The sequence below is a fragment of the Bos grunniens genome, chromosome 9, assembly GCF_055505025.1.
Source record: "Bos grunniens cultivar Pamir isolate PY7600 chromosome 9, Bosgru_T2T1.0, whole genome shotgun sequence".
NCBI classification, from domain to species: Eukaryota; Metazoa; Chordata; class Mammalia; order Artiodactyla; family Bovidae; genus Bos; species Bos grunniens.
In genome coordinates, this window is record NC_141173.1 from 29,531,791 (window position 1) to 29,551,732 (window position 19,942).

A 19,942-nucleotide genomic window follows, 5' to 3' on the forward strand; every position below is an offset into this window, starting at 1 on the left:
AGCGGCAGAGGAATATTTACAAGTATTCCAAATTGTCAGTGTACTCAGGCATCTCTTCTGTTCCTGGTCAGTGGGCTAGCGTTTCATAGAGTAGCAGTGAATATGAAGAGAATGCTGAGAACAGAAGTCTTGGGTTCTAATCCCAGGTGGAAATGCCACTGATGGTGTGAAATACCAGTAAAGGCAGTTTTCTCTGAAAGGGAGGTATAGGTCTAAAGGATGGCCTTGCTCTTAAATTCTCTAAGTCTCTGAATTTGCTTCTTTATTAAATTCAAAGTTCTCAGCCCCAAGTTTAAAATACTTTACCCACCCACCTCTATCTCACTTCAGTTCTTATTTTCAAGTCAATACAAATCCTGTTTTCCAGAAAAGCTAATCGACTTGCCACTCTGTGTGATTTCCACATCACAACATTCATAATTGGTTCAAGAGGATGTGGTTTCTTATTGTCTCTCTCTCTCTCTCTTTTTTTACTATCTTCCACTCTTAAGCAATATCACTTAATTTCTTCAAACTCCTGTTCACAAATAATCTATTTATGGAGACCTATTGATAAATTTTTTTTACCCCTGATCAACTCATTCAGACATGCTGAATTGCTGTCTGAATTTCATAGCCTTTCTTTCATGTGTTTGAGGAGTATGCTGCTGCTGCTGCTGCTAAGTCGCTTCAGTTGTGTCTGACTCTGTGCGACCCCATAGACGGCAGCCCACCAGGCTCCTCTGTCCATGGGATTTTCCAGGCAAGAGTACTGGAGTGGGGTGCCATTGCCTTCTCCATTTGAGGAGTATAGCAATTTTAAATTGAAATAAAATATTCTCTTTCATTTTTGTCAGGTCCTTAAAACCTTTTCATATGTACCAATCATCCTAGTTATACCATAAGTTTCTTAGCATGAAGCTTTTGTATTCTCTAAGAGTACTTTCTAATTTCTTCCAATAAATAATATAATTCTGATTGCTTTAGGATCAGTTTTAAAAATTGCTGGCTATTTGGCAATGGCGCAGTGTTAACAAGGTGCTTGGCCCAGGGTTCACATTCAGTAACTATTTTTGCAAGAATATATAGGTAAGTTCTCATCTTTCTTCTCAACCACAGTTACATAATTGTACACAAAACACCAGCCAGTCTCCCTCCTTTGTTCAATATGACACTTGGCAAAAGAATAAAAAGAAGCTAAAGAAATATGAAATTAACAAAGATATCTTTATGATTCAACAGTATGTGGTAATTTATTTGCCCAAATAAACTTAATTTATAACAACATATGTAAGAAATATGAAATATATATAAGAAGTATATAGTAAATACATTTTAATATACGTTTATATACATTGCTTCCATGTACAGATTTATAAGGGCTTCCCAGATGGTGCTAGAGGTAAAGAAGTGAAGTTGCTCAGTCGTGTGCAACTCTTTGCGATCCCATGGACTGTAGCCTAGCAGGCTTCTCCATATGTGGCATTTTGCAGGCAAGAGAGTACTGGAGTGGGTTGCCATTTCCTTCTCCAGGGGATCTTCCCGACCTGGTGATGGAACCCAGGTCTCCCGTGTTGCAGGCAGACGGATGCTTTACCCTCTAAGCCATCAAGGAAGTTCCTGTGATAAAGAACCTGTTTGCTAATGCATGAGATATAAGAGACATGGGTTTGACCCATGGGGCAGGAAGATTCCCCTGGAGAAGGGCATGGCAATCCACTCCAGTATTCTTGCCTGGAGAATCCCATGGACAGAGGAGTCTGGTGGGCTACAATTCATAGGGTTGCAAGGAGTTGGACACATGCACTTACAGATTCATAAGATCAGAGATGTGTGCTGTAAGATTAGATGATCATCATAATTTAAAAATTAACTCATAACTTCTAACATAAGGAATCTCAGTGTCTCTAAAATTTTCTCTTAGTATATTAGAAAATATACATTTTATCAGAACTCCAGTAACATTTTCATAACAACAGTGGAAACAGTGTCAGACTTTATTTTTGGGGGCTCCAAAATCACTGCAGATGGTGACTGCAGCCATGAAATTAAAAGACACTTACTCCTTGGAAGGAAAGTTATGACCAACCTAGATAGCATATTCAAAAGCAGAGACATTACTTTGCCAACAAAGGTCTGTCTAGTCAAGGCTGTGGTTTTTCCAGTAGTCATGTATAGATGTGATAGTTGGACTGTGAAGAAAGCTGAGTGTGGAAGAATTGATGCTTTTGAACTGTGGTGTTGGAGAAGACTTTTGAGAGTCCCTTGGACTGCAAGGAGATCCAACCAGTCCATTCTGAAGGAGATCAGCCCTGGGATTTCTTTGGAAGGAATGATGCTAAAGCTGAAACTCCAGTACTTTGGCCACCTCATGTGAAGAGTTGACTCATTGGAAAAGACTCTGATGCTGGGAGGGATTGGGGGCAGGAGGAAAAGGGGATGACAGAGGATGAGATGGCTGGATGGCATCACCCTCGATGGACATGAGTTTGGGTAAACTCCGGGAGTTGGTGATGGACAAGGAGGCCTGGCGTGCTGCAATTCATGGGGTCGCAAAGAGTCTGACAAGACTGAGCGACTAAACTGAACTGAACTGAATTGTATTATTCATAATAGATATTTATTGTGATCCTGGATTACTCAGTAACTATGAATAAATATAATTCATGCTAAGTTGTCTTATAAAATAAGTTGGTTATTCTTTGATTTAGGGCAAACTCTAACATCACTGAGAATTTAGGGTGGGTGGAATCTTATATAAAAAGAAGCTTCTGAGGTATTCCTGGGGTATTTGAACTTGAAAACTAACCTCTTAGAAGTTTCCGTGAGAACTGAGAATTTAAACTTAACCCAATTGGGACACTTTTGGGGGGTGATTTTCCTTATACTGTTCAGGAGTTAGAAAAGCTGTAAAAATTAACATTAGCCCATAAATCTAAGGCCAATCCCAAGAAAAATATATATTCCTTAATTTAAAATATCTTAAGAGTTGAAATATAATCTTTGGCATTATCAGTTCACTGGGTTTCTTGAACTAGATGCTTTAGCCCTGATTCTGTTTATTAGATACAGTGCCAGATAAAATGTTAAAATAAGTAAAGCCTATCCCCTTTCTGCAACTTCCCTTCCTTTCCAGCCATTTGGTTCTCTTATGAGCCGTGAGTAGATTTTCTAACGCCCTGACCCTCTCCATAACTTCTTGTGCATCTTACAAGCCGTGAGCAGATTTTCTAACGCCCTGACCCTCTCCATAACTTCTCGTGCATCTTACGAGCCGTGAGCAGATTTTCTAACGCCCTGACCCTCTCCATAACTTCTCGTGCATCTTACGAGCCGTGAGCAGATTTTCTAACGCCCTGACCCTCTCCATAACTTCTCGTGCATCTTATGAGCCGTGAGTAGATTTTCTAACACCCTGACCCTCTCCATAACTTCTCGTGCAGCACTCTTGGAGGTCAGCATTTGGGGAGTAGGGCAGAGTAACTGACATTGTGGAAGAGATTTTTAGGAAGATAATAATGTCTCTAGGTTCGATTTTAAGCACCATTCTGATGTCTAGGAGGGGACATCTTCCTCTAAAAATCAGGCTTTACCATTATCAACTAATGGATAGGCATAAGATGAATCCTTTTTTGCAGTTTTTATTAATAAAAAAGGAAGGGAGAGATTTGGAAAGAAAGGAGTGACTGCAATCAATCACCTTAAAGATTTATCAGATAAAACCCCTGCTTTTCTGCTTCCAGTCTACTTAATAAAGATTCCTTTCCTTAAGTAAAAAGGAAGACTTTGATATATAATTCTGGGTTGACAAATTTTTTCCCCCAATAGTTTAAAGGAGTTACTGTGCTTTGTCCTATGTACAAAATAAGTCTCTTGCGCTATGTTTTTAAGATTTTCTCTTTACCAGTGATTTTAAGTAATTTTATTATGATGTCTGTGGTATAGTTTCTTTCCTGTTTTGTGCACTTGAGCCCCATTGCGTGGGATGATTTGGGAGAATGGCATTGAAACATGTATAATATCATATGTGAAACGAGTTGCCAGTCCAGGTTCAATGCACGATACTGGATGCTTAGGGCTGGTGCACTGGGACGACCCAGAGGGATGGTATAGGGAGGGAGGAGGGAGGAGGGTCCAGGATGGGGAACACGTGTATACCTGTGGCGGATTCATGTTGATATATGGCAAAACCAATACAATATTGTAAAGTTAAAAAATAAAATAAAAATTAAAAAAAAAGATAAAAAAGCCCCATTGCATTTCTTGGGTTGGAAACATTACATCCATTTCTTCAAATACCCCTTCTTGAGGATTCCGGCTCATAAGCAGATTAACTCACATGCTCCGTCTGCTTAAAGTTGTCCCACAGATCATTGGTGTTCATTTGGTTTTGGGCTTTTTCCTCTCTGTGTTTGTTTGAATAATTCTGTTATTGTGTCTTCAAGCTCACTGATTTGTTTTGTTCTGTAGTGTTTAATTTGTTAATTCTATACAATGTTTGTTTCATCTCAGATATTAGATTTTTCATCTCTGTGTGATCTCAGTTTTTTCATGTCTTCCATGTCTCTACATAATATGCTCAATCCTTCCTGCACTTTCATAAGCACGTGGGATATAGCTACAATGCATTGTGTAACATCAGTTCAGTTCAGTTCAGTCTCTCAGTCATGTCCGACTCTTTGCAACCCCATGAATTGCAGCACGCCAGGCCTCCCTGTCCATCACCATCTCCCTGAGTTCACTCAAACTCACATCCATCGAGTTGGTGGTGCCATCCAGCCATCTCATCCTCTGTCGCCCCCTTTTCCTCCTGCCCCCAATCCCTCCCAGCATCAGAGTAATTAATTCCCGTCTGTCAGTTTTTGATTGTTTCTATTGATTGCTTTTTCTTTTCACCGTCAGTCATATGTCCATGCATCTGTGCATACCTGGTAATTTTTAACTGGATGCCAGATATTATGATTTTGCCTTATTGAATGGGTGATGGATATTTTTGTGTTCCTATTCATATTCTTGAACTTTAGTTAGGTTACTTGGAGAGTTTATCCTTTTGAGGCTTCCCATTAAGTTTTATGAGGTAGGATTAAAAAGAAACCATTAGACTAGGACTGTATTATGCTCCACTACTGAAGTAATAACTTTTGGGGTCTACCTAATGTCTGTTGAATTATGACGAAAACCCCATGCTTAGGAACACAAACTACTCTCAGCTCTGTGTGAGCGTTGGCAATTGGTCTTTGTACTTTGCAGTTGGTTCTTGTTTCCCTACATGAGTAAACTGATTTGTACCCAGCTGAAGACTTGAGGGGACATTCTGGAGATTTCAGGAGCTTTCTCTGTGAAGTTCTGTCTGCACAGACTTTGCCCTACAACTTCTAGGTGTCCTGGCTCCCTAGATGGTCAGTTCCATTTCCTCAGCTCCAAGAGATGACCAGACTCGGCATGAGTGCCCCTCCCTGCACCACCGCCTGGAGTCTCTCTGCAGACTGAGCTGAGGGAATCATAGTGCTTACCTTATCTGTTTCCTCTTTCTCAGGGATCACCATCCTTTGGTGCCTGTTATTCATTATCTGAAAAACCTTGTCCCGTGCACTTCATCTGCTCTTATAGTTGTTTCAGGAAGGAGAGTAAATGCGGTCCCTGTTAACTCCATCCAAACTAGACGCGGAAGTCCATTTAGTAATTTGTTTTTGCTTTTTAGCTTCAGTTGTTTTGTTTTTCACATAAATCCTTTTCCAAAAAGCATGTAGTAATAGTTCACTGCACACCACGCACTTTTAATAAATGTTCTGGATTGAATGAAATAAATCTTAAAGAGGGGCAGAAGCAAGATGACTAAGGGAACATCCTCGTTTGGGACATGTCGGAGTGAAACCACTGTGCTGCTGCTGTGGCTCTAAGACCTACCACCTTCGGAAGTCAACTTGTGGCAAATGTGGCTACCCTGCTAAGTGTAAGAGAAAGTGTAACCAGAGTGCTAAAGCTAAAAGACAGAATACCACTGGGACTGATTGAACGCGGCACCTAAAAATTGTATACCGCAGATTTAGGCATGGATTCCATGAAGGAACAACACCTAAACCCAAGAGGGCAGCTGTTGCAGCATCCAGTTCGTCTTAAGAATTTCAATGAATAAATGTGCAATAAATATTCTGGACTTTTAAATATTTAAAAAAAGAAAAAGGGGAAATTCTGTCCACCTACATTTTGCTCAGAGGAGGCTTTTCTGGAGAATTTAGTGGAGGAGGACACAATTCTGAGATAACCAGTTCTATTCTCTACTCTGTTCCTGATGACTTCTGTGGCCTTAACTTTTTATGCCAAAATTTTCATATAAAAGAGTAATGAATGTTGGCCTTCCTGTCTAAAATTAAGAAAAGTGTTTGTTTTTTTTTATGTTAAAGTCAAACAAGGATAGTCTTAACTAGGATTATATTGAAATTCTTTCTATAAAGCCTTTGAAGTACTTTTAACAAATTGTGAATGTTGTCTGTCTGTAAATTATTTATTATTAATAGAGGAACTGATTCCAAGTCATACTCCAGATATCACCTGATAGTCACCATTAATAGCAACACTGAGGCTATGTCTCAAGGGGGACAAATAAAAAATTATTTCTCAGGTAAACGGTAATATTATTCTCAGCTTTTACATTAACTTAATGATTTAATGGGTCCTTACTAATAAATGTTCCCATTTTTCCACAAGCATTTTGGCAGTTATTTATAAATTGCTTATACAAATATCTGCTTCATTTCAAAAGAAAATTAAAAACATATAAGCTTACATTCAACTCTTTTCCAGCCCTTCCCCTGGTTCATGTCATGCCATCTAGGGCATCCAGATAAAATTAAATAGCACAGATACAGGAAAGAATTCTGTATATACCCCAAAATCAATGTGCACAAATCTGTAAACATGGTTGGCTTGATATATTAGAAGATTTAGATTCATTCCAGCAAACAAATTCAGTAAAGGGATGATTTATAGCCAAAAATATTATCCTGGCACTCCATACCTTTGCCATCAATACTTTGTGCCTGTGAAAGTTCATGAGAGAAAGTGACCTCCAAACATTCTTATATTTCAAATCCAAACTTTCTTAGGTTTCAGATAAAAAATATTGACCTTGCATGACCTTAAATATCAGAATTATGTACCTCACTGTTGTGGTAGATTCCCAGAATTCATACCATCAGTGAACTTGTTAGACATGTAAGATCTCAGACCCCACCTTGACCTACTAAGTTACAATGTGCATTTAACAAAGAGTCCCAAGCCATTCCTAAACACATTAGATTTTAATAAGCACTTCTGTTTATCACCTTGCATCTTTAAGCTCAGTCGTTCAACCCGAGGTTTTACTGTAGATAAACTGCACTTCTCTTGCTCTGAGACATCGTATCTTTTGTCATTGTACAACAATCTGAATCCTAGTGCTGAAGTGAATCTGACTTCTGTGATAACAAATGGAACTTATCTGTAAAGTTTCTGGTGAGTGAGTGAGGTTCTGTGGAAAGCCATTCTTTCCTGAGAATGTGTTTCAGATCTCTTGATCTGTATATGTATGTAGACACTGTATATGACTATACAATATTAAAATTGTGACTCCTTCGTGATTCTTTCAATGATTAGAATTTTCCAAAATTTACTTAAGCCCCTAACTTAAAATAGGTTTTTATTGTTCTGATGGAAAGGTTGGATATAGTTGTTCAAAACCCCAGTCATTATAGTAGAAATTTAGATGAAGAAAGGATGCCAGAAATTAGTTAGTTTTCCTGTTTTAGACCACCCCTTCTTGCTTTTAAGGGAAATAATTTGTGATAAAAATTTATGTTATTTATCCTTGGTTTAACTGATATCCTGTAAGCTTCCAAAAAGAATTTATTATTTGAGAAGACTTCTCTGTAAAATAAAGCTGCTGCTGCTGCTGCTGCTAAGTCGCTTCAGTCGTGTCCAACTCTGTGCGACCCCATAGACAGCAGCCCAACAGGCTCCCCCGTCCCTGGGATTCTCCAGGCAAGAACACTGGAGTGGGTTGCCATTTCCTTCTCCAAAATAAAGCTAGATTTGTGTAAAAATGTGTGTGCTTAGTCGCTCAGTCATGTTGGACTCTTTGCAGTCCCATAGATTGTAGCCCACTAGGCTCCCTGTCTGTGGGATTCTCCAGGCAAGAATACTGGAGTGGGTAGCCATTCCCTTCTCCAGGAGATGTCCCCAACCCAGAGATCAAACCCAGGTCCCCTGCATTGCAGGTGGATTCTTTACCATCTGAGCCACCAGGGAAGCCCAAAAAATGTGTAAAGGGACTGAAATAAACATATCAACCACTTTACCGTGTTTACTGAGATTAAACATTAAATTTGGTTTGTCACCTCTTGGAAGTTAAAAAATATATTTGAAACAAACTATAAAGCAGGTTAGCTTTTGCAACCCCATGTATAGAATCCTGGTTGGGGATATTACAGTTGTGTCCAACTCTTGCGACCCCATGGACTCTAGCCCGCCAGGTTCCTCTGTCCATGGAATTCTCCAGGCAAGAACACTGGAGTGGGTTGCCATTTCCTTCTCCAGGGGTATAGAATCCTCGTTGGGGATATTAATAACAATATAGTTCATTTTGCTTTTTAAAACCTTTATATAGATGATCAATTTTGAACCAAACTTTTATCTAAAAGGTTACATTTCTTCAGTTAAATGAAAGATGCTTAAATTTAGTTCAATGTCGTTCTATTGGATAAAGTCTAATAGTATGCGCTGAAGAACTGATGCTTTTGAACTGTGGTGTTGGAGAAGACTCTTGAGAGTCCCTTGGACTGCAAGGAGATCCAACCAGTCCATTCTGAAGGAGATCAGCCCTGGGATTTCTTTGGAAGGAATGATGCTAAAGCTGAAACTCCAGTCCTTTGGCCACCTCATGCGAAGAGTTGACTTGGAAAAGACTGATGCTGGGAGGGATTGGGGGCAGGAGGAGAAGGGGACGACAGAGGATGAGATGGCTGAATGGCATCACTGACTCGATGGACGTGAGTCTGAGTGAACTCTGGGAGTTGGTGATGGACAGGGAGGCCTGGCGTGCTGCAATTCATGGGGTCGCAAAGAGTCGGACACGACTGAGCGACTGAACTGAACTGAACTGACCTGACTGATCCACACCTCATTGGCTAAATCCTGAATAAATGAAACTGGTAGGAACAAAGGTAGGGTTTAATTTTTTACAACATAAAATTTTAAAACTTTGACTTCCTAATGTTTGATAAAGTTAGATCTACCTGGTCAAAACCTTCTGGTTATCATGAAATAACTGGTATTATGAGAGTAAAGTGCTTTTGCTCGATAAAAATATTTAGTTCTTCCCTAGATGAAGCCATTTTGAGAACCAATAGTTTTCTTGTACACTTACTTGTGTTGACTTACTTTATGACAGTGTTGGTATGAAGACTAGAAAAAGAATACAGAATTCTCGACTTGGATTTCAACTACTGTCTTGACAATTATTTTCAATACTTTTTAATTTACAGACAGTTACTTTACAAAGAATGCTGAAGAGACAGTTTTTGTTTCTAGTAAAAGAAGCAGGGGAAATCAGTCTATCAATGCAAAAAAGTAGAGTATATACGTCAATCCTAATCTCCCAATTTGTCCCATCCCCATCCCTGGCTGTGTCCACATGCTCATTCTCTACATCTGCATCTCTATTCCTGCCCTGGAACTAGGTTCATCTGTACCTTTTTTCTAGATTCCACATACATGCATTAGTATATGAGACTTGTTTTACTCTTTCTGACTTATTTCACTCTGCATAACAGATTTTAGGTTCATCCTCATCTCTACAAATGGCACAGTTTTGTTCCTTTTATGGCTGAGTAATATTCCATTGTACATAGGTACCACATTTTCTTTATCCATTTATCCAATCCATTTTTTTTATTAAAGTAAAGCTCCTGATAGATATAGCCATGAGGGGAAAGGGCAGTACTAAAGGAGGCACATAGCTATGGAATGGTTTACCACCAGCAGATCCTCTTCATGATTTTACCCACTTCAGTCTGTTTTCTCCCCCAGCCCTCGTCCACACTTATCATCTGTGAGCAGAGGACAGCCCTTATGGCAGAACAGTGAGTGATCATCATGTCCCACTGTCACCTCAATGACACTTTCTGTCTCTCCCTTCATTTCTCCTTGGTCCAGCTAAACCAAGAAAAAGGTGTGATTGTTCTACTCTTACCCAAAGCCCAAAAGGCTAACCTTGAGGATTAAACTATCATATCTTTTGTGCCTGTCTTCATCCAGCTAACTAAAGAGCTAGATGATCTACACTTTGTTTTGTAGGACACTGATAAAAGGCTATCATTTTACTGTCTGCCTACATTTCTAAACTTCCACTGGAAAAGGAAAATGTAACTCTTGCTCTAGCTTACTGAGCCCTGCTAAGCTAAGTGCTTCTGTATTAGTCACGCCGCTAAAACAATCTGTGAGTTATGCAGTGTTACTGGCTTTAACAAAAGAGTAAACTGAGGTATAGATAGGTTAAATAAAACTTACCCAAGATCTTACAGTGATCTTGGGAGTGGAAGCAGCAGAATCAGGTTTCAAAACGTAGGTGTGACTAAGCACTAAGCCTGTGATCTTAACCTCTACACTACATAAACTTCCCACAAACAAAGCTCACAAAGCATCACTGTGAATCACTTTGATGTAAGATATCTATTCATGAAGCTCTTTCTGAATAAGGCTTCATTTTAAGACATGTTTGCTAGTAGTAGGCTCAGAGCTCAGAAAGCTAAATATTTTAATTAGACACCACTTGTCTTTACCAATAACTTAACATTTTTATATACTTCACTGTTTCTTCTTAATTATTAATATATGTCTAAATACCCCCTCTTTTCTCCTGCTATTGATTTTTACACATTTCTTCTGATTTTCACTGATGTCAAAACATACATAATAATTAAGAGTAGAAACAACAAAAGATTTTTCAGAATAGTCAAAGCTTGGAAATTCTGATCTTTGTTTCAGAGAATAGTGAATATTTGAGGATCACTTACCTAGAGTTGAAAAAATTGGTTTCTTATTATTAACTATTTGTTGACAAAAGCATGCTCAGTGGCTCGGTGTAGCCATCTTCTTTCATTACGGCTCCTTTACTCTTTATAATTTTCTTTCCTATAATCATTAAATATCAGTATCTTATTTATGTTTTCTCTTTCATAGAACTCGAGCTGGCCTGGAATGACAACTGCTTCTGCATATTCTGTATTCTTTCCTAGCCCCTAGTGTAAAGGAATGTCAGAACAGAGGCACATTAAGGTTTTATTGGATAATACTGCTATTAAACATCTTTTTTCACATTACATGAAAAAAACTCATGAATATATCCTGTGTTTTACAGATTTTAAGGACTTCCAAGGTGGCACTAGTGGTATAGAACCTGTTTGCCAATGCAGCGAAAGTAAGAGACGAGGGTTCAATCCCTGGAGGAGGGTATGGCAACCTACTGCAGTATTATTGCCTAGAGAATCTTATGGACAGAGGAGCCTAGTGGGCTATATTCCATAGGGTTGCAAAGAGTCAGACATGACTGAAGCAACCTAGCACACAAATTTTAAACTTGGAGATGAAATCAAGATAACTATTAAGCTGCCTTCTACTTTTAGTCTCATCTTCTCCATAGATAACTGTGTCTATCAAAAATTTAACATTTATTTCCCACCCTTTGTTAATGCTGTATGTCAAATGGATCCAGTATAGCTATACATATTATTTTTCATGTGTCTATGTGTTTTATATACTATAGATATTCTTCAGCTTTCATTTTTTTCTTGTACAACGTCTTAGAATTCTGTTGCTATAACCAAACATAGATATCAATATGTTGTCGTTCAGTCTCTAAGTCTTATCTGACTCTTTAAGACCCCACTGACTGTAGCCTGCCAAGCTCCTCTGTCCATAGGGTTTTCAGGCAAGAATACTAGAGTATATTACCATTTCCTTCTCTAGGGGATCTTCTCAGATCAGGGATCGAACCCACATCTCCTGCATTGGCAGGTAGATTCTTTACCCCTGAAACACCTGGAAGGCCCCAGACATAGGTATGGCTTGTTCTTTTTAACTGTCGCATAATATTTCATAAAATAAAAATATCAAGAGTCATTTAACCACTCACCATATAGAAAACATTTGACTTCTTTTCAGGATTTTATTATTATTAAGATAAATGAAATAAACATTTGCTTTTGCATATCTTATATACATGTATCTTATATAAGTACTGAGTATATATATGCATATATATATGTATCTTATATACATACTGAGAAGTAGAATTTCTGGGTTATGGCATATGTCTTACTGTAAGAGATATTTCCATAGTAGGAAGTTATATTATGGTCAGTCTAGGTTCAGGTATAGAAGTAAGAACCTCCTCAATCCTGGGGTCAAAAGTTGTAAAGAGTCTATCAATTTAACAGCAGTTGTATTATTACAATGGAAAACATATTGAGAATCAAAGGAAATGGATACTGACTCCCCTCTGCATCTAATTATAATTATACAGCCTTTCCAGACTTGAATTTCCTCAACTACAGTGTTACAATGGGATAGGGCTAGATGATTTATTTCTTAGGAATGTTCTAGACCTACATGGCATTTTTCTGGTCTTCATTTATTCATTCATTCAGTAAGCATAAACAAGGCATATATAAGAATCTACAACGTTTCTGTAAGGACTTGGCAAGAAACAATATCAGGAAACAAGACAATGTGTAAACAGGTATCATTCAAATAAATGTATCTAGCCCACAAAATGTGTGTTTTCAAAAAAAATGATAGGAGAAAGAGTACGAAAGATAAATATGTATCATTTATTTGCTTTTTTTGGTCCAGATTTTCCCCTAAGTACAAGTCCTCTCATCTCCTACAACTTCCAACAGTGTGTAGTTCATGTGCTGCGCTGTGATTAGCCGCTCAGTCCTGTCCGACTCTTTGCAACCCCATGGACTGTAGCCTGCCAGGCTTCCCTGTCAAGGAGATTCTCCAGGCAAGAATACTGGAGTGGGTTGCCATGCCGTGCACCAAGGGATCTTCCCAACCCAGGGATCGAACCCAAGTCTTCTGCATTGCAGGCAGATTATTTACCGTCTGAGCCACCAGGGAAGCCCGTGTGTAGTTCATAAAGTGAAAGTGAAAGTGAAGTCGCTCAGTCGTGTCCAACTCTGTGCGAACCCATAGATGGCCTCCCACCGGGCTCCCCCGTCCCTGGGATTCTCCAGGCAAGAACACTGGAATGGGTTGCCATTTCCTTCTCCAATGCATGAAAGTGAAAAGTGAATAAAGAAGGGATCAAGAAGGAAAAAGTGTGGGAGAAGGCCTTCCTTGAGAAGAGAATTAATGAATTTAATACTTGTTAAAGACTAAAAAGAAAAATATAGCTGTTTTAATGCAGTTTTTAAAGATTCCTGTCTTTCAGCACTGAACCTGTACATCTCTTTATTTTAACTTTCTTTGAAGTTGTGGTAGCTTCAAAGGCAAAAGGACACAAAAAAGATGAGTCAAAACACAGACAGTGTAATTTATAACATTGAATTATCAGCCCACTGGGAGGTCAGCTAGAAATCAATTACATAAAGAATAGTTATATTAAAATGACCTAGAGGTGTGGGATGGGGACAGTGAGAGGAAAGTTTAAGAGGGAGGGTATACATACATGTAGCCTGATGGCTGGTTCCCTTCATTCAGCAGAAACTGACACAACATTGTAAAGCAGTTACATTCCAATAACAATTAATAAAATTAAAAAATGAGGAAAAAATATGACGGTAACAAGACAGCATTTAATAATTTTTCACAAATAATGAGAAACCTAACAAGGACAGAATCATAAGTTCCTATCAGTGCTCCATAGATCAATTTACTTTTAGTTCAGACAGTATGAAACTTACCCACCCAAAGTTTGGAAAATTGAAACCCTCTCCAAGTAGGTGATTTCAAAGCATGATTTCACTCTCCCTTTGTCAATAACATCAATTTGATTAAGTGTAATTCATTTTAGAGGACGTTTATCATGCGCTAGGTTGGCGGTTTAGTCGCTAAGTCATGTCCGACTCTTGCAACCCCATGAATTGTAGCCCACCAGGCTCCTCTGTCCGTGGGATTCTCCAGGCAAGAATACTGGAGTGGGTTGCCATTTCCTTCTTCAGGGGTCTTCCTAACCCAGGAATCTAACCCGGACCTCCTACATTGGAGGCAGATTCTTTACCAACTGAGTCATGAGGCATTCTAGTAAATGCTAGGGACATAAACATGGCAAACTTGATCCCTGCCAAAAAGAGTTTGCCTTCCATTGGAAATATTTCAAAGTTCTGAAATCTCAAAGCCAGAGTAATTTGAGTGTGCCACCTTTAATCAAAGAAAAACAAAGAGGGAGAGAGAAAAACGTTACTTACATATTTTGTGAGAACTTACAGTGATTGGTTCCAGGACACTCTACCACCAGCACCAACCTGCTTGAATACCAGAATCCAGAGATGCTCAATTCCCTTTTAGAAAACAGTGTTCCCACAGTAGCCAAGGTCCCGCTTCCACAGATTCAAGCAACCACATTGAGTTAATGTGCAGATGTGGAACCTAAGGATGAGGAAAGCAATTGTGCTTACATAATTTAATTTTACTTCTATCGATAACTTTCTTTAGCTGGGAGATAGGGAGAGAATTAATAATCTGTGGCCCTTTTCAGCTTTAACCTGACAACTGAGTCAGCCTTTAGGCTTCCAGTTGTTGTGTAGAAGAGTAGCAGATAAAGTAGCCAGTTCAGTGAAAGCCATGTCAAGTTAAAAAAGGAGTTCAATTATTCAGTAGACCATCTGCTGCTCTTTGTATATCTTACCTCACTGTATTGGGTAAGTATGTTCCCACTGATCATAAAACTTTACAGGTAATGTATTTAATGGATTTTAATGTTCTAGACCTATGGTAAATTCACCAGATAACTCATACTTAATTTCAACCTTCCATTTTTTAAATCTTTTCTTATTAGACTGAAGCCACTTTTCTGACCATGAACAAATAATATGGTAACTGTAATTAACATTTTTTGGTTCTGTTAATTTTTAAAATTTTACATAAACCTCCATGGTATAAAGATTAATCATATCTAAGATAGGAGATATTTCTACTTAATAATTTTACATCTTTTTTCTAAATGTAGAATGTAGAAAAAATCCAGTAGATCTTTCATCAGTGTATCACAGGCCTCTAACTTGCTACTGGGCTATTTATTTATTGAATTCATTTATGCAAAACCAAAACACCTGGTTAGAATTCTATTCATGGTCAGTTAGTCTAAGATTAATTATAATTTCCAAATGATACAACTTTGTACTAACATATTTAACCTCTGGTTTGTAGATGTAAATTTTAACTAATGCATTTGATATCCCATGAGATGAGGGAAAAAATGATACTTATTTGAGGGAAAATGTAGCAATAAAGTGAAGATACTGCCTTAAAATCTTGTACATGTAACCATTCTTACATTCTTCCCATTCTCGGTATATTTCCTTTCTGATTGGGTTCTAAACATTTTAATTAGGTTTTCTTTTATACTTACTGTCAGCCTATACTTCAAATAGCCACTCGCCTCACTCACAGTCATTAATGATGTATAATCTCTTAAGGCTAAGATTAGATCCATTCAGCCTTAGTTCTATATATACTTTGTATGTTAAGTGGTTCTTCATACACCAGACTTACAAAGGATTCCTCTCAAATCATCTGTCTCCATCTCTTCCAAGTCTAGTGCTGTGCCCGGCAACATACACTCATCATCCAAAAGCTTAACTCTGTAGACATGTAAAGGCAGCACAGATAATTCAAAGCATAAATTTAATGTCTTACCAGGGCAGGAGTGGTGATACCAGAGCTTCTTAGATCACTTCCAACGGGACTGCCATCTGGTCTGTCATCTCTCAATCTTTAGAAGGATATTCTAACAAAAGAAATTCATGTGTGTTCAGTCACTTCAGTCATGTCCAACTCTTTGTACATGTAGCCCACCAGGCTCCTCTGTCCATGGGATCCTCCAGGCAAGAATACTGGAGTAGGTTTCCATGCCCTTCTCTAGGGGATCTTCCCAACCCAGAGATTGAACCTGAGTCTCTTAAATCTCCTGCATTTGCCAGCAAGTTCTTTATGCTTCCCTGGTGTCTCAGTGATAAAAGTATCTGCCTGTAGTGTGGGAGACCCAGGTTCGATTCCTGGATCAGGGAAGATCCCCTGGAGAAGGGCATGGCAACCCACTCCAGTATTCTTGCCTGGAGAATCCCCATGGACAGAGGAGCCTGGTGGGCTACAGCCCATGGGGTCGCAAAGAGTGACTAAGCACTCAAGAAAGGTTTTAACTTACCTGACATTCCCCCTAGTGTCAGACTCAGTACACTCATAATTTCTAAGGAGAGGGCCAAGGGGCAGGGTAATAGTACCACTAGAAAATAGGTAAGGCCTTCCCTCATTCCTCTGTGACTTCCCAAATTAGACTCTCCCATACTGCAAAGACTGGAGAAGGCAATGGCACCCCACTCCAGTACTCCTGCCTGGAAAATCCCACGGATGGAGGAGCCTGGTAGGCTGCAATCCATGGGGTCGCTGAGGGTCGGACACGACTGAGCGACTTCACTTTCACTTTACCCTTTCATGCATTGGAGAAGGAAATGGCAACCCACTCCAGTGTTCTTGCCTGGAGAATCCCAGGGACGGGGGAGCCTGGTGGGCTGCCGTCTATGGGGTCACACAGAGTCGGACACGACTGAAGTGACTTAGCAGCAGCAGCAGCAGCATACTGCAAAGACACTAGATATTAACCCTCTAGCTCTCCATCCAAATGAAACATTCAAGTCTTGTCCTAGTCAAAGTCTGATAAGCCTTAAGTGTTAGTCGCTCAGGTGTGTCTGACTCTGTGACCCCAAGGAATGTAACCCACCAGGTTCCTCTGTTCATGCAATTCTCCAGGCAAGAATACTGGAGTGGGTAGTCATTCCCTTCTCCAGGGGATCTTCCCTGACCCAGGGATCGAACCCAGGTCTTCTGCATTGCAGGCAGATTCTTTACCACTTCCCTGAGCCATCAGGGGAGCCCAGGGACTTAGTAGTAGTGCTACAAGGAAAAAAGTTTCAAAACTAGTAAAGCACTATTGTAAATATGGAGTTGTTTGGTGCCAAGAATTTGATTCTTAGGCAAAACTAATTAAAATTATCCTAAAACATATGATCACAAAAAGCTTCCATTCATAAGATAATGAAAAGCCTTACAGTTATCTTTTCGCTCTGTTCTCCCTGGTTTCAGAGGAGCATAAGGAACTGTTTACCTCTGAAGTCAAGAGACATAATTTAAATTTCAGTCCATGATTTTCTTCCTTCCAGTTTTATCACAATATAATTGACATACAGCTCTAACTTTAAGGTGTCCAGGGTGACGGTCTGATGTACATATATCATGGAATGATTACCACGATACGTTTAGGGTACCTCCGTCATCACATGCAGATACAAAAAAAAAAAGGAAACGATATTTTCTCTTCAGATGAGAATTCTCAGGGTTTGCTTCTTAACAAGTTTCATGTGTAAAATACAGTTATTGTGTTCTACATTATATCCCTAATTTTATAAACAGAAATCTGTATCTGTTGGTTACTTTCATCTAGTTCCTCTCTCGCCACCTAACACCTCTGGTAACTACAAACCTGATCTCTTATTCTTTGAGTTTGTTGGTTGGTTGGTATGCTTGTTTTTGAAGTATAAATGACCTACAGCACTCTGTTAGTTACTGGTACACAACATAGTGATTTGATATTTCTACACATTTCAAAGTCATCATCATGGTAAGTCTAGTTACCATCTGCCACATACAAAGATAGTGCATTATTATTATTGACTGTATTCCCCACCCTCTTCATCTCATGCCTATGACTCATTTATTTTATAACTGGGATTCTTTACCTCTTAATCTCCCTCACCTATTTCTCTCATTCCTCCCCCCAAGATAATGAAAAAATGAATTTAATCTATGAAAATAAACTAATTCAGATGGATTATTATAATTGTTATTATTATCATCTTGATTAATGATGCTCATTACAGTTGCTAGAAGAAAACTAAAAAAACACCCCAGGATTATAACCAGAATGCATATATGTGTGTGAGTGTGTGTATATTTTTTTAAGTAAATGGTAGGCAGGGGTGTGGTGCTACAGTAGCACCCAAGGAAAAGCAGCAAAGATTCAGTGGAATAACTTGGTAAACAAATAAAAATGTTGAAGAGGTATTTTCAGAGAATCATTTGTGAAAAATTGTATTCTGCAAGGTAAATTCTGAGTGTCATTTTTAATGTTTCCTATTAGTTTACTACTTATTCATTATTCGGAGAAGGCAATGGCACCCCACTCCAGTACTCTTGCCTGGAAAATCCCAGGGACAGAGGAGCCTGGTGGGCTGCATGCAGTCCATGGGGTCACTAAGAGTCTGAGCGACTTCACTTTCACTTTTCCTTTTCATGCATTAGAGAAGGAAATGGCAACCCACTCCAGTGTTCTTGCCTGGAGAATCCCAGGGACAGGGAGCCTGGTGGGCTGCTGTCTATGGGGTCGCACAGAGTCAGACACGACTGAAGCGACTTAGCAGCAGCAGCAGCAGCATGTCATTATTGGAATACAAACCCTCAATTCTAGGAATAATTGAATATTACTATTAAGGAAGTAAGTCTTTCCATAGAATTGCTTTGGCATGCCTGTTTTACCATTTGCTGTCTGAATAATGTAGATGCTACTGATATTTCTGATTTCTGAAGTATATTTTTAAATAAAATTATGAGTGAATGAAAGTCACTCTGTCGTGTCTGACTCTGTGACCCAAGGGACTGTAGCCCACCCTCTGTCCATGGGATTTCCCAGGCAAGAATACTGAAGTGGGTTGCCATTCCCTTCTCTAGGGGATCTTCCCAACCCAGGAATCTAACTGGGGTCTCCTGCATTGCAGCCAGATTCTTTACCACCTGAGCTGCCAGGGAAGCCAAAATTATGAGAGACTCTTCTAATTTGTTCAAAATAATCCTCACCAAAGTTTATTTTGTTTGATTTCTAGTGTATTATGCAATGAAATCAAGCAGCCCTTGTAATCAGTCTGTTTGAGAGAAATGGCAAAGAGGAAAAGAATACATTCATGATGTAAGTGCTTTTCTATTTTGATTGCTAAGACTATTATATATCTCATGTATCTTCATATTACATAGTATTAATCAATACTCAGTAGATGATTATGAAATCAAAAATTATATCATACTCCACATCCACACCCACTGCCAACTCTGCATTCAGACAACTCTTGTCCACTGTGATAGCAGTCAAGTTTTTGTTCTAGATTTCTATATATAGAAAGATGGCAATCATGAAAACATATCCTCATGGCTCAGTCAACAAATATTTACTCAGTAGTCAGAGACATCTGGCAAAATTAAAGATTTGCAATGCCCCTTGCCAACAAAAGAGATTAAGATTTAATAAGGAAGAAAATAGAAAAAAAAAAGGCCATAAACATAAGTACACAAGGATAAATCATGGAATTATAAGAACAAGAACAAACACATTAAAAGAGGATTAAGTTTGTGTAAGAGAGAAGATGAATTTTTAAAAAATCTTTAATCTTGGCTCTTGACATTGTAAAGATCTGGTAATTGTTTTTCAACATTTATGTGGCAAGTTACTTAAATTTAGGCTTCCCTGATAGTTCAGTTGGTAAAGAATCTGCCTGCAATGAAGGAATGAAGGAAACCCCAGTTCGATTCCTGGGTCAGAAAGATCCACCAGAGAAGGGATAGGCTACCCACACAGTATTCTTGGGCTTCCCTTGTGGCTCAGCTGGTAAAGAATCTGCCTGCAATGTGGGAGACCTAGGTTGGATCCCTGGGTTGGGAA

The 19,942-nt window shown here is 39.0% G+C and overlaps 1 long non-coding RNA gene and 1 pseudogene across 1 annotated transcript in view; both read left to right on the forward strand.

Annotated features, from left to right (window-relative positions):
- The window catches only part of LOC147365733 (uncharacterized), a 47,715-nt gene that overhangs the window by 4,682 nt on the left and 23,091 nt on the right, over window positions 1-19,942 (forward strand). Inside the window, exon 2 of the long non-coding RNA XR_015132693.1 lies at window positions 19,113-19,195. This is a non-coding gene — a long non-coding RNA (uncharacterized LOC147365733). The remainder of the gene's footprint in view (window positions 1-19,112; window positions 19,196-19,942) is intronic.
- On the forward strand, window positions 5,708-6,101 carry LOC147365734 (large ribosomal subunit protein eL37-like; annotated as a pseudogene).